Source organism: Oryctolagus cuniculus, chromosome 15 (assembly GCF_964237555.1).
Source record: "Oryctolagus cuniculus chromosome 15, mOryCun1.1, whole genome shotgun sequence".
Lineage (NCBI taxonomy): Eukaryota > Metazoa > Chordata > Mammalia > Lagomorpha > Leporidae > Oryctolagus > Oryctolagus cuniculus.
In genome coordinates, this window is record NC_091446.1 from 68,347,618 (window position 1) to 68,359,633 (window position 12,016).

Sequence of the window (12,016 nt, forward strand, 5' to 3'; positions counted from 1 at the left end):
CTATCCACTCTGACCCTCATTATCCAACTCTTTCTGTCTTGTCTCTGTAGTAACACTGGCACTGCCTTTGCTACAGACTTGTGGTGCTTGGTGCCTGCTTCAACAGGTGTCCTTGTCTCTACAGTATTGGCCAGTGCCTCCTCAGATGGATGATCTGGCCAGCTCTAACTAACTCAGAATCTTCTATGGTTCCCTGTGGCTTTAGTATAAAGGCAAACCCTCGGCAAACCATGGACAGTTAAGTTAGACCCCTTTCCTCTGAATAGACCAAGGCCTTTCACGCTGCCCAGCTATAATCACTGAGATGGCTGGGGCTGGGGTGGGGTCTTAGCCCCCATTCCTGAGCTCAGGAGCTGTGGTGCCCATCTCTGCATGCCCAGAGTCTTGCATGGGACCTGGAACAAAGAACATGCTCGGTAGTGACTAGAAGGTCATTCATTCATTCATTCATTCTTCAGATCTCTATACACGTTGTTCCCTAGTCTAAACCTCAAACTTCCTCACTCCAATAGTCCTTCAGTAGCTCACCACCATCTGGACTGTGCCGTCCACCTTGGATGTCTTCTTTACCACCCTAATCACTCTTTGCAGTTTAGTTCAAGTTCCCCCACAAGCCTCAACATCTGCTTGAAACCTGTGTGCTGCTTTGTCTTCTATAAGCTTCTATTGTGCCTGACAGACTGCATCCCACACTTGGAGATTTACAATGAGGGCTTTGTAACAGGTACTTAACACCTCTGACCCTAACCCACATCCATGGTTAACAACAGATCTGCCATAAGTTCTAAATGAAGACACAATATATAGAAATCACACAGCACAGATCCAGGCACATCGGAAGCACTCATTATAGGTTTGTTTGATGATGATGATGATGATGATGATGATGACGATGATGACAATGACGATGATGGAGGTGGCAGTGGTGGTAATGGTGATATTTTGGTTTGTTTTGTATCTTGGAGTGGAAGAACCACTGCTCACCTCCACTCAATAAACTTCCTGGCCTATAACCCAATATGTGATCTCTGATGGAAGCTTTATTGATAATACTGATAACATTTTCATGTTATTAATATTAACCAAGTGTGCATGGAAAGAGCGCTGGGTTTGAGGTCAAGCCCTGATCTTCCATCCTGCTTCCCACTCTGGCCTCAGCTTCCTCAGTCACAGATGAATTCTCTAGGATGATCCGAGGCCCATCTGGGGATAGCGTTACAGTTCTGTGGTTATTGGTGAAGTTCATCCACACCACAGTCTGTCTACCCACACAGACTGTATGCTGGGCACACACATGCAAGCTCGCCGTGGAGGCAATGGCAGAAATTGGGATTTATGTCAGCCAACAAGCAGAACACTGATCCTCACCATAACAGGCAAAGGATTTGTTTGTTTTTAAGGTTACTCCAGGCAGCAGCACAGCTCACATTCCTTCTCCCAGCACTGGGTTCACAACAGATGTTGCAGCAAAATGCCTCGGACTGGAGCTGTCCATTAACCCTGCTGTGTGACATAACCCTCCTTGCTTTAGGACCAACACTGTATGGCCAAGAAGGCAACTGCCCTGCCATCCCGAGCTGTCAGCCCCTCTTGTCTGGAGAAGCTCGGATCCTAAGCAGAGAAGGGGACGGAGCATCAATTCCTGTCAGGTATCAAACACCTCTCCCTGTGGTGAGAAGCCTCACTTCACTGTAAGATAGCCTTGACAATGACAGAGACAGGCACAATCTGGGAAAAGGCACAGCCCACTGCAAAGGGGATCCATAGCAGACAAGCCTGGCTTCTTTATAATCTGTGCAATTGTAGTTTCTTTTGCTAGGAAGGTGAGATTCCAGCCTCAACACAACCCCGGGAGACAGTCACCAAGTATAAAGGTGCTCATGAAGTGCACATACACACAGGTGCTCAGACGAGATGACCCTGTAGGAGTGCATACAGCAAGACCTTGAAGTTCAGACTAGGGACTCTACCCTACTACTTAGGACCCAACTTGTACAACTTACTCAGTGTCTCTATATCTCATTCTATTCATCTCTAAATCCAGCCATACCCCAATGCCCTGGGATTGTTGTTGGCATAAAATAACACAGGCAAAGCCCTCAGAGCAGTGCCGCCTACAGTAAGCACTCAGTGATGGGCATTATCATCACCCACATCATCATCATGGTCATCACCTAATGTTAAACAACAGGTAAGTCCTTATTACTTCCTTTGGTTTGGGGCGTCATCCACATTGGCAGAGAGTCAAAAGGAGCCAGTTACTCGTGCAGGTTACCCTCGAAAAATATTTTAAAGTATCATCCATTGTGATACCAGCAGGTGTGTACTCAGACAATGCTACCTTGACTTCCTTCAAAGATCTGACAATGTTCTGGAAACATAAGCTGTGACAAAGACACAGGGCTAGCTACCTAAATTAAAATGTGTGCCCAAACACTCTGGACCCTGTCTGTGCTCCTGAAAAAGCCAAGTGAATGGAGGCTAATAGGTCATGACACTTTTTCCCCCTTTGCAGCCAGGTGAAGACAACAGGTAATAGAATGACGTGCATGTGGGAGATTGTGACTTTCGGAAGGCTTTCAAGGACTAAATAGAGATTTTTTATGTTATCATGTTCAAAGAAACACAATTATTGAGAACACGTATGTTTTAGTTTAGGGATTGGGCTCCCCCACCTCTTGTGCCCATGATTCTAAGATTATGTATTAAAAAAAAAAAACTCATAATGCACACCAGAGCCGATAGGAAGGATTTGGGAAATCATTGGCTCCTGCCAGGGACTCAATGCTTGCGTCCCCTCCCAAATGCATAGGCTGAAACATGGACACCCAATGCCATGGTGTGAGGAGATAAAGCTTCTAAAAGGTGATCAGGTCACGAGGAGGAGCCCTCCCTTGAAAGGAGACTCCAGAGAGAGCTCCTGCTCCTTCCACAGCAAGGAGACAAGAACCAGGAAGTGGGCCTTTGCTGGACGGATGCTCCGCCGGCGCCATGATCTTGGACCTCCCTGTCCCCAAAACTGTGAGAAACAAATGCCTGCTAAGTATGCCGCTCGTCTATGATACTGTTGTTACAGCCGCTCAAATGGACTAAGACAGCCACCTTTGCTGGTTTGGGTAATAAGAAACTGAACAGACAAGATCTGCTATTGTGAAATGAGTTAACTCTTCTACTCCCTGACTTACCACAAGGAGGTGGCAGGGACTGTTTACCTAGAGTGAAGGTCGAGAATTTCAGTCCTGACTCTCACTAGCCAGGATGCAATGCTGGTCAAGTATCTCAGTACATCCACCTGTAAAGTTTACCATAAAATACGACTGAACTCGCAAATTAATTTTTAAATGAAAAAATACACTTCAACAGCGTAGAAAGTGCTTGCTATGTAATAAGAACCCAGAAAAGAAAAATATTATTAATATAATACCTTGTGGTTGTTGTTATTCTAACTCAGGTTTAACAAAGAAGCAGCCTTCTTCCCCCTCCCCTATCTTGGCTGGCATGGACGCCCTTCCTTCCTTCCTTCCTTCTCTCTGCTCCTAACACCTAGCCCCTTCCTGAACAAACTGCACAGGGCAGGTTAGAGCTGGGAGAAAGGCTGCTTACTCACCCACCTACAAAGGAACTTAGAAATTTCTTTTTTTAGATTTTATTTATTTTTTTGAGAGGTAGGGTTACAGACAGTGAGAGGGAGAGACAGAGAGAGAAAGGTCTTCTGTCCGTTGGTTCACTCCCCAAATGGCTGCAACAGCCGGAGCTGTGCTGATCTGAAGCCAGGAGCCAGGTGCTTCTTCCTGGTCTCCCATGTGGGTGTAGGGGCCCAAGGACTTGGACCATCCTCCACTGCTTTCCCAGGCCACAGCAGAGAGCTGGATTGGAGAAGGAGCAGCTGAGACTAGAATCGGTGTCCATATGGGATGCCGGTGCCGCAGGTGGAGGATTAACCTACTGCACCTTGGGAGCTAATTAGGGACAAACACAAAACCTCACAATTCCCCTGAAAGCCGTGGCAAAGTTACAGATCCCAGCCATTGCCCACCCTCACTCAGCCAGGCTGGGCCACCCGCTTTTCTGCTTCTCCATCACTCTTCAGCCTCCACAGGCACCCGGCAGGCTCACAGGACACACACAGGCTGTGCAGATCCCCAGCGCAGAGGCCTGGATTGCTTTGCTCCTTTGAAGACTGTTCAATGCCTGGCTCAATGTTCCCAGCCCATGACCCAGAACTGCAGGAGTCAGGATGGAAGACAAACAATGATAACGACCTCACCTTCTCCTGACCTCCCAATACTTTGCTAAACACTGCAATCCACCCGAGTGCCTTCCCGGTGCTTGACATCCTCCCAAAGTAGGCAGTGAACACCGTCCTCATCATAGAGAGCAGAGAGCAGAGCCCAGAGATGCACGTGGCTTGCTAAAAGACACGTGGGCAGCAGTGATTGGCAAAGGGTGTGGCTCTTTAGGCAGCAAGGTTTAGTGCAAAAAGCAGTCAGGTAGAACTTGATGAAGCTGTAGCTTCACCACTTACTACCTGTGTGATGATGGGAAAGGGAGTCACCCTGGGAGGACTCTGTTATCCTCTGTAAAACGGAAACAGGAGCTTCCACTCAGGATGTCAGAGCGTGAACAATAATGTGGGAAAAGCCCGGAGCTTACTGTTTGGCAAAGAAATGGGGCTAAACAGGAGGACGCTGGGGTCACTAGTGCTATTGTTTGGTCAGCCCTGTTCCCTTTCCAATGTACATACCAAGTAGAACCTAGATTAAAGGAGGCAGTAGCGCACACCAGCTTCAACCAAGCCCCAGCATCCTACTGCCCTCCGCGCCCAGTGCGCCTGCCAGTCACACACCTGAGCCACACACACCTCAGCTGGCACGTGTGGCTGATCTGGGAGCTTTCACACTCCATGCTGGCTGGGTTCACCCCCTTCAACCCAGTCTCCCAGGTCTCTATCACTGACTGACAGTGGTCTGAGCATGAGGAATTGCTAATAAGGAACCATAAGTTGTACCTCCTTGTGCTCTATACAATAGTGCTTTATGATGCATGGCATCGTGGCAACAATGGCCAATGAAACATATCCACTTCCATAAACATCCATCCTTGTCTGGGTCAGACAAGGGAAGGGAGGCAGTGAAAGATATTTCATAACTATTGATATTCACATACCACCCAAATCCTCATTTCTTTTTAATAAACAAGATAATGATCAAGAAGTAGATGACCTAGCCCCTCTCCCAAATTACTTCAGGAAGCACTACAAAGCCTTAAAGAAGTGAATTTTGAATTTATCAGCTTGGTTGCCTTAAGCAAGATGCTGCTTCCTTTCACGTCCAGGATCAACAGATGTCTACAATTAATTAAATAAGGCTTTACACAGAGATAGGATCTGCTCAAGCCTACAGATGCTGACTTTTTAGGACCCTAGAAATACAGTGAGAAACTGGACACAGTCCCTGCCATCCAGGAAAGCAAAGCCTGGTATGTGAGACAGACTGCAGAGCAGTGTGGGAGGCTGAGGACCTGGCGAGAGGGAAGCACAAAGGGGATGCACTACTGAATTTGAAGCTCAAAGCTGAGACCCATAGAGTGCACAGGAGTTGTCCAGGGTAGGAGAACGGGAAGATAAGGGGCCGGGTCAAGGAACTACTTGGGCACAATCCCACTTGTCACAGAGCTTGGGGGCCCTATTGTAGAACCTTGGTGATATCCAGAAATGCAGCAGCTCTTGCCGCCCACCCAACATTACTCTTTGCACGCTCAAGGGCGGAGGCAGCTAGCAGCTGCCACTTTCTGCCAACAGCGCTGGTTGCAGGTGAGCTGTTCTGCCCAGGGGGGGTCATTGATGATGTGGCGCCCCCTGCAGGCTCAGCCCAGAAACTCCACCTCCCCACCTGCTGCTGTTTCCCTAGCTGCCATCCACCTGCCTCGCTGAGTGGGAGAATGGACAGCTCTGCCATCTGCTTCTCTCCTGAGAGCACCAGGCCTGGAGCACAGGAGAGGTGTGGGGCCACCAAGCAGAGCACAGAGATTTTGGGGATGAACACATCCATGGGATGGCAGCGGGAAAGCGAGATGATCTCAGAAAGGTGAGGGGTTAAAAGGAGGAAAGAGGGAAACACACAGCTCTCAGAAGAAAACCACTCAGCCTCATCGCTGCTTCCCAGATTCAGATTATGCACGGATACATCGGACTCGCCTAGCAACAAGCCCCTGTGTTACCCTAGTTAAAGACAACTTTTCTAGTCTCAAGGGTGAAACAAAGAACAGGGTCTTTTCTCTTTAGGCAAAGAGGGCCCTGACATAGAGCAAGTATGCTCATCAGGTGTAAGTAAAACAGACACCTGTTTCATTCTGCTTCCTACCTGGAGCTCCAGGATGGCCTCAGCTGGTCAGGTAGGGTCTGCATTCTGCTGGCCGATTCCAGAAGGGGAAACAGCAATAGCATTGCTGCTAAAGAGCAAGTGGGAGTCTGACTGCTTTGGGCTCCCCTGGACTGAGGGCCTGTTTGCTCCTCTCTTTATGGACTCAATGGATGAGACACATGCTGTGAGACACAGCAGAGTGGCCAGTAAATAACCCAAGGAGCCCCTCAAACTATATCGCTACAAATTAATCACCTCCTCATAATTCAAAAATAACTTTTGTGCCAAAATTTAAACTATCCCATTGCAAAGAAATTACAGCATTTTTAGGCTTCAATTCATTATGGACTCAAACTCAGGGTGTGTTAGATAGCTTTTCATTACAATGGAATACGTGAGAGATGCTAACTGGATAAAGAGAAAAGGTTTATCCTGGCTCCTGGTTCTGGAGGTTCACAGTCCAAGATCAAGTGGCTGCATGAGCCAGGCATCTGGTGAGGATGTTCTTGCTGGCAAAGTCCTGGGCTGGCACAGAGCATCACATGGCAAGGAGGAGCATGTGCCTATGTCTGTCCTTACAGAGCCACCAGGATTTGATCATAGGGTCTCCACCCTAACTACCTAATCCAAGCCAGTCCCCTCCCAAAGGCCCAACCTCCAGGCACCATAACTGTATTGAGTTTCCACTCTCTTAGTACCATTAACAGAATACTTTGGGGACCAAATCCTTAACCCATGGGCCTTTGTGGGACATGAAACAACCAAACTAATATCCAAACCACAGCACACAGCTTCATAGTATGCTCAGGGACCCAAGGTCCTATGGCAGTCTCTGCCCAGGCAACAGCTCCAGCACATCTGAGTTGGACAGTCTTCCAGATGAGATGTACTTGGTTGCTGTGCAGTTGTGAAAGTGCTGCCTAACTGAGGATCTGCTTCAAAGAGAATGTGAATGTGACACTTACCTGGTGCACATCCCTGCTTCTGAATCAAGCTGTGAGCTCCTGGACAGGCGGAACCCACTTCTTTTGCCTCAAGTACAGAGCAGGATTTCAGTACAGGTATTTGTTGAATGCATATACACACGAAAGACACTAATTTGGTGAATTACTCATGCAAGAAGGCCCAGTGATCCTCCAGAGATTTGTTCATCTTCAGTGTGTGATCAATGGACACTTAGCTCAATGACTGCCCTTACGGAAGATCCATAGGTCACCCATTCAAGCCCACCCCCACACCCTTTCCTTTGCCTTGTTTTGTTTTTCTCCAGCCTGCTGATTATCTGCAACATTTTACTTGGAAAGGTGATTATCTTCACATAACTGTATAAAGTCCAAAGAGCATTGATTTTTTTTTCTCATTAACTCACTGTTCAGTCCCTATCATCTAGTACTACCCAAAAGCAAGAGTTCAGTAAACATTTTAGGATACTTTTCATTATAGGAGTCTTTTTAAATTGTTCCATCTCTCAATAGAAATGAATGAAAATATTTTTGCTGTATGTATTAAGGATCTTTATATAATAATTTGAAAAGTTGAGATGTATTTCAAGACCTTTATTCTAAAAAGTGTAATGATTTAATCTTGCATGTTTTTACAAAAATATTTATTTAATTTATTTGAAAAGCACAAGAGACAGGTGGAGCTCTCATCTGCTAGTCCACTTCTCAAATGCCCACAGCAACCAGGGCTGTGCTAGTCTGAAGCCAGAAGCATGGAACTCAATCCAGGTTCTCCTACTACTTCCCAGGGTGCACATTAGCAAGAAGCTGGAATTGGAAGCAGAGTGTCAAACTCAGGCACACTGACATGGAATGTAGGCATCCCTCATAGTACCTTGATCACTACATCAAATGCCTAGAAGGTGAAGCCTCTGCCTACTGTGTCAGGATCCCATATGGGCACCAATTCAAGTCCCAGCTGGTCCACTTCTGATCCAGCTCCCTTCTAATGTGCCTGGGAATGTAGTGGAAGATGGTCCAAGTAATTGGGCCCCTGCACCCATGTGGTAGACCCAGATGAAGCTCTGCAGGCTCCTGGCTTTGGCCTGGCCCAGCCCTGGCTTTTGCTGCCATTTAGGTAGTGAAGTAGCAGATGAGAGGTATTTCTCTCTCTCTCTCTCTCTCTCTCTCTCTGCCTTTCAAATAAATAAATCTTAAATTTTTTTTTAAAATTTGGTCTCATTATACCATTTGATCTCTATTCCATCATCACCATCATTATCATCCACGATTACAGAAAACATTTGCCAATGCTTACTGAGCACAATGAATTTTGATGACAGATGTTTGAGGTACAGAAAACAAGTTTCTGAGATCCCTGGCCTCAAACTCCCCATCTAATGGAAGTGTTAAGCCATGCTTTCATATGAAACAGATAATGAATGTTGAATGAGAGGTTAAACCAATGTTGTCCTATGGAAATATCATTATTACATAGGTAATTTAGATTTTCTGTTAGCCACATTAAAAAGTAAAAGGAAACAAGGGAAATTAATTTTAATATTTGCATAACTAATATATTCAAAATATGCTCAATTCATGCACATGATCTCATTAAACATGTAGCTGGTTGCTAAAAAATTGCTAATGTGATATCCACTTCTGTACTTAGTTTTGGAATATGCATGTGACACAACCCATCTCAGTTCAGACCAGCTGTATTTCAAGCATTCTATGTGGCTAAATGGCCTCACACTGTATCATACAGGATGCCTCAGGGTTAGAAGAAAGGCTGTCCAGAATCTACAGGAGGGGATAACCTCAGTGGGCGGAGACCCCAGGGAAGGTCCCAGGAGGAAAGCCCCTCCTCTCTGCTTCCTCCTTCCTGTCCTTCCCCAACCCTCCCTCCCCTTGGCTGCACCCCAGTGGAAGCAAGGTGCCTAAGTGTCCCGAGAAGAAAACAGAGGAATCACCTCCTCCCTCCCCCTGAGAATCCATCCTCCTTCACTTTTCTCCTAATTCTCTCAGGCAGTCGGGAAAGGTAAAATCCCATTTCAGCACTAACGAGAGATCTGGATCTTTGCCCACAGCACTGAAATAAGGCTCTTCTGATCTTAAAAGAGAAGTGTTCTCTGCTTTAGGCAACCCTAGGGACTCAGCCTTGTTCCCAATCCTTACGTGCCTCACCTGGAGAGAATTTTAAAAGTAAAGAGGCCACAAGCATACACCACTAGACTCTGGCTTAATTGGTCTACAGTGAAGCCTGGGTGTTGGGATGACTCTCAAGGCTCCTGGGTGATTCTAACATGGGTCTAGGACTGAGAACTATTGGACAGGGCTGTGGGAACAGGAGAGGAAAGAAAGCTGGCCAGCAAGAGAGGTCATTTACGTGGAGCTGGATAATGCACTTCATATGCACTTTCTCACTGGGTCCACATCATCACCCATTTCACAGGCAAAGCAAACCAAGGCTCTGAGAGGTTAAGTTGGTTTTCCAGGTTCACCAAGTTAGCAACTGATAGAGCAAGAAATTCCAGCCAGGTCAGGTGTGGCTCCAAGATCCATGATCACTGCACCCCTTTGCACTCCTTATCAATCCTTCCCTCTGTCTCTGTTACCCCATCATGGTTCAAGAGAAAGGGAATGGGAGGAGGGTGAAGATACCCAGCCTGGAAGGATGCAGCCTGAGTCGGGAAGGAAACGTAGCCATGTGTGAAACAGCAGTCAGGGCAGGGCATCCTCTGTGGATGGTCAGCGTCTCCTGGGAGCCTATGCAAGTCACGGAGAGGTTAAGCACCCAAGAGCACCAACACTGGCCACTGAGCTTGTCTGGTGTGATAGCGACAGGGTGATGGGGAGAGACGCTTCAGAGGAAGTAGCCATCACCTGGCTTCTGCAGACGAGCCTGCCCCACATCTTCCCCGGGCAAGCTAGAAAGAAGACCCCAGAATAGAAGGAAAGGAATAAAAAGGTAGAAATCAAAGATGTGCTCTCTTTCTTAGATTTCTTACCCTATAAAATTTCCAAATAGTGAAATTAATTCCATATTTTAACAAAAAAAAAAAAGGAGGCAAAGAAAGAAAATCTGGCAATGCTGGAAGAGAGATCAGTCTTGCTTGACAGTATTTAAATTAAATGTCTGTGAGCACAGCCCATAATTTTTAGTGAAAGTAGAAGCTATTAAAAAGCTGATGCACAAGATTAAAATTTAGAATGCTATTTTAATAATATGGAATTCTACTCAATTTCAAATGGCTGTCATTTTTAAGCTCCACCAATTTGAGAACACTTGACTGATGGCATTGGGAACTGGTGATAGGAAGCCTGAACTCGGCAGGTCCAGCCCAGTTGACATAACCAGAGTGGAGATGAATGCCACCTTCAAGAAACCAAGCACTCTGGGCTGCTAAGCCAACTGGGACACTCACTTTTCCCATCAGCTGAATGGGACTCATAATTACATCTTCCTGCTTACATGAACAAATAGAACACAGGATGAGCAAACCATTGCCCAAAGCCATAGCGGGGGCCTCTGCTAGGTCACTGGTTCATAGGCCAGCTCCTTCTGGAAGCCTCTACTACCTCTCGCTTCCTACTTAGAGAGTCAATCAACAAGCAGCTGGACTAGTCCACACTAATCTAGAAACATGTTCAGGATATTCTGGAATTAAGAGGCAAGTCACCTGCCACCTTCACTGGACCTATCACCCTGGAAACCTGGGATTATGCTCTGTGTGTCTAGCACTGTGCCTGGTATATACAGGGGAGGTCCTCAATAAATATCTGTACTTCTCTCACTGAAATGCTCTTTGCCCTCAGGAATTTTTACTTTATTTGGGGCAACAAATAAATACTTAACAAATGGTTCAATATGAATGATAATAGAGAGAGATTCAAATTGCTGCAGAGAAAATAGAGAAAAAATCATTTCAACTTGATCTTGAAAAAAATCAATATATGTTCATCATTTAATATCCTTATTGTGGTCATCTTTTTTCCCCAGAAGCAAACGTTTACTGATAGGATTTTTTATTTGCCACTATTAAAGTCTAAATTTTACATAGATTCTCAGACTGGTGGTTCTCATACATCAGCTCATTCGACTTTAGCCAGTTTCATCCTCACTGGCTTTTCCACAACTACCACTCACCATGAAGCTCCAGGAACTTTCTGGATTCAAACTTGGACTTCAGTGTTTTTACTTTTCTAATGAAGATGTCATGGAGAGAATAGATAAGGAAGCCTTTTCTATGTCATTTCCATGCTGCCTGGAACCAAGTTTTCATTTCAAGTTTCATTTCAAGTCATTCGTTTGCCCCTCTCCAATTGGGATCTCTCTCTTCTTCTCCTGGATTTGCTAGATCTATCAGTGCTGAGCTTAAGAAGTCTTCCATACCTGATCATCGCATTTTTTGGTAAAACTAACACAGAACAGACGAAGCAAATAACCATCAGCAGTCTTAACATCAGCACGAGCTTCAGTCATGGTCTGCCATTTGTTCACTGTGGAACACAGGTTGCCATTGGTAAGATCTGTGCCATGGAAGTTGGGCAGTTGTTAACCTTGAACATCCCCAGTAGTTAGCTTGAATTTTCTAAATTCAACTTCATCATTCTGCAGATCAGCAAGACTCACTTCAAACGCCTCAGCCTTGAGGCCATCAGAGGCACTGGGTTCCTGGAGTCCTCATGACTAGTGTTCTCCCTGTATTT

General features: G+C 46.0%; 1 protein-coding gene across 29 annotated transcripts in view; it reads right to left on the minus strand.

Moving 5' to 3' along the window:
• KCNMA1 (potassium calcium-activated channel subfamily M alpha 1) overlaps positions 1–12,016 on the minus strand; it is a 781,282-nt gene that overhangs the window by 478,332 nt on the left and 290,934 nt on the right. Inside the window, exon 3 of one of the 29 annotated variants that reach the window (XM_070056988.1) lies at positions 1–12,016. This exon is cut by the window's left edge and continues 23,644 nt beyond it; it is cut by the window's right edge and continues 42,211 nt beyond it. The gene's annotated coding sequence lies outside the window, so the exon portion shown is untranslated. 29 annotated transcript variants of the gene reach the window in all.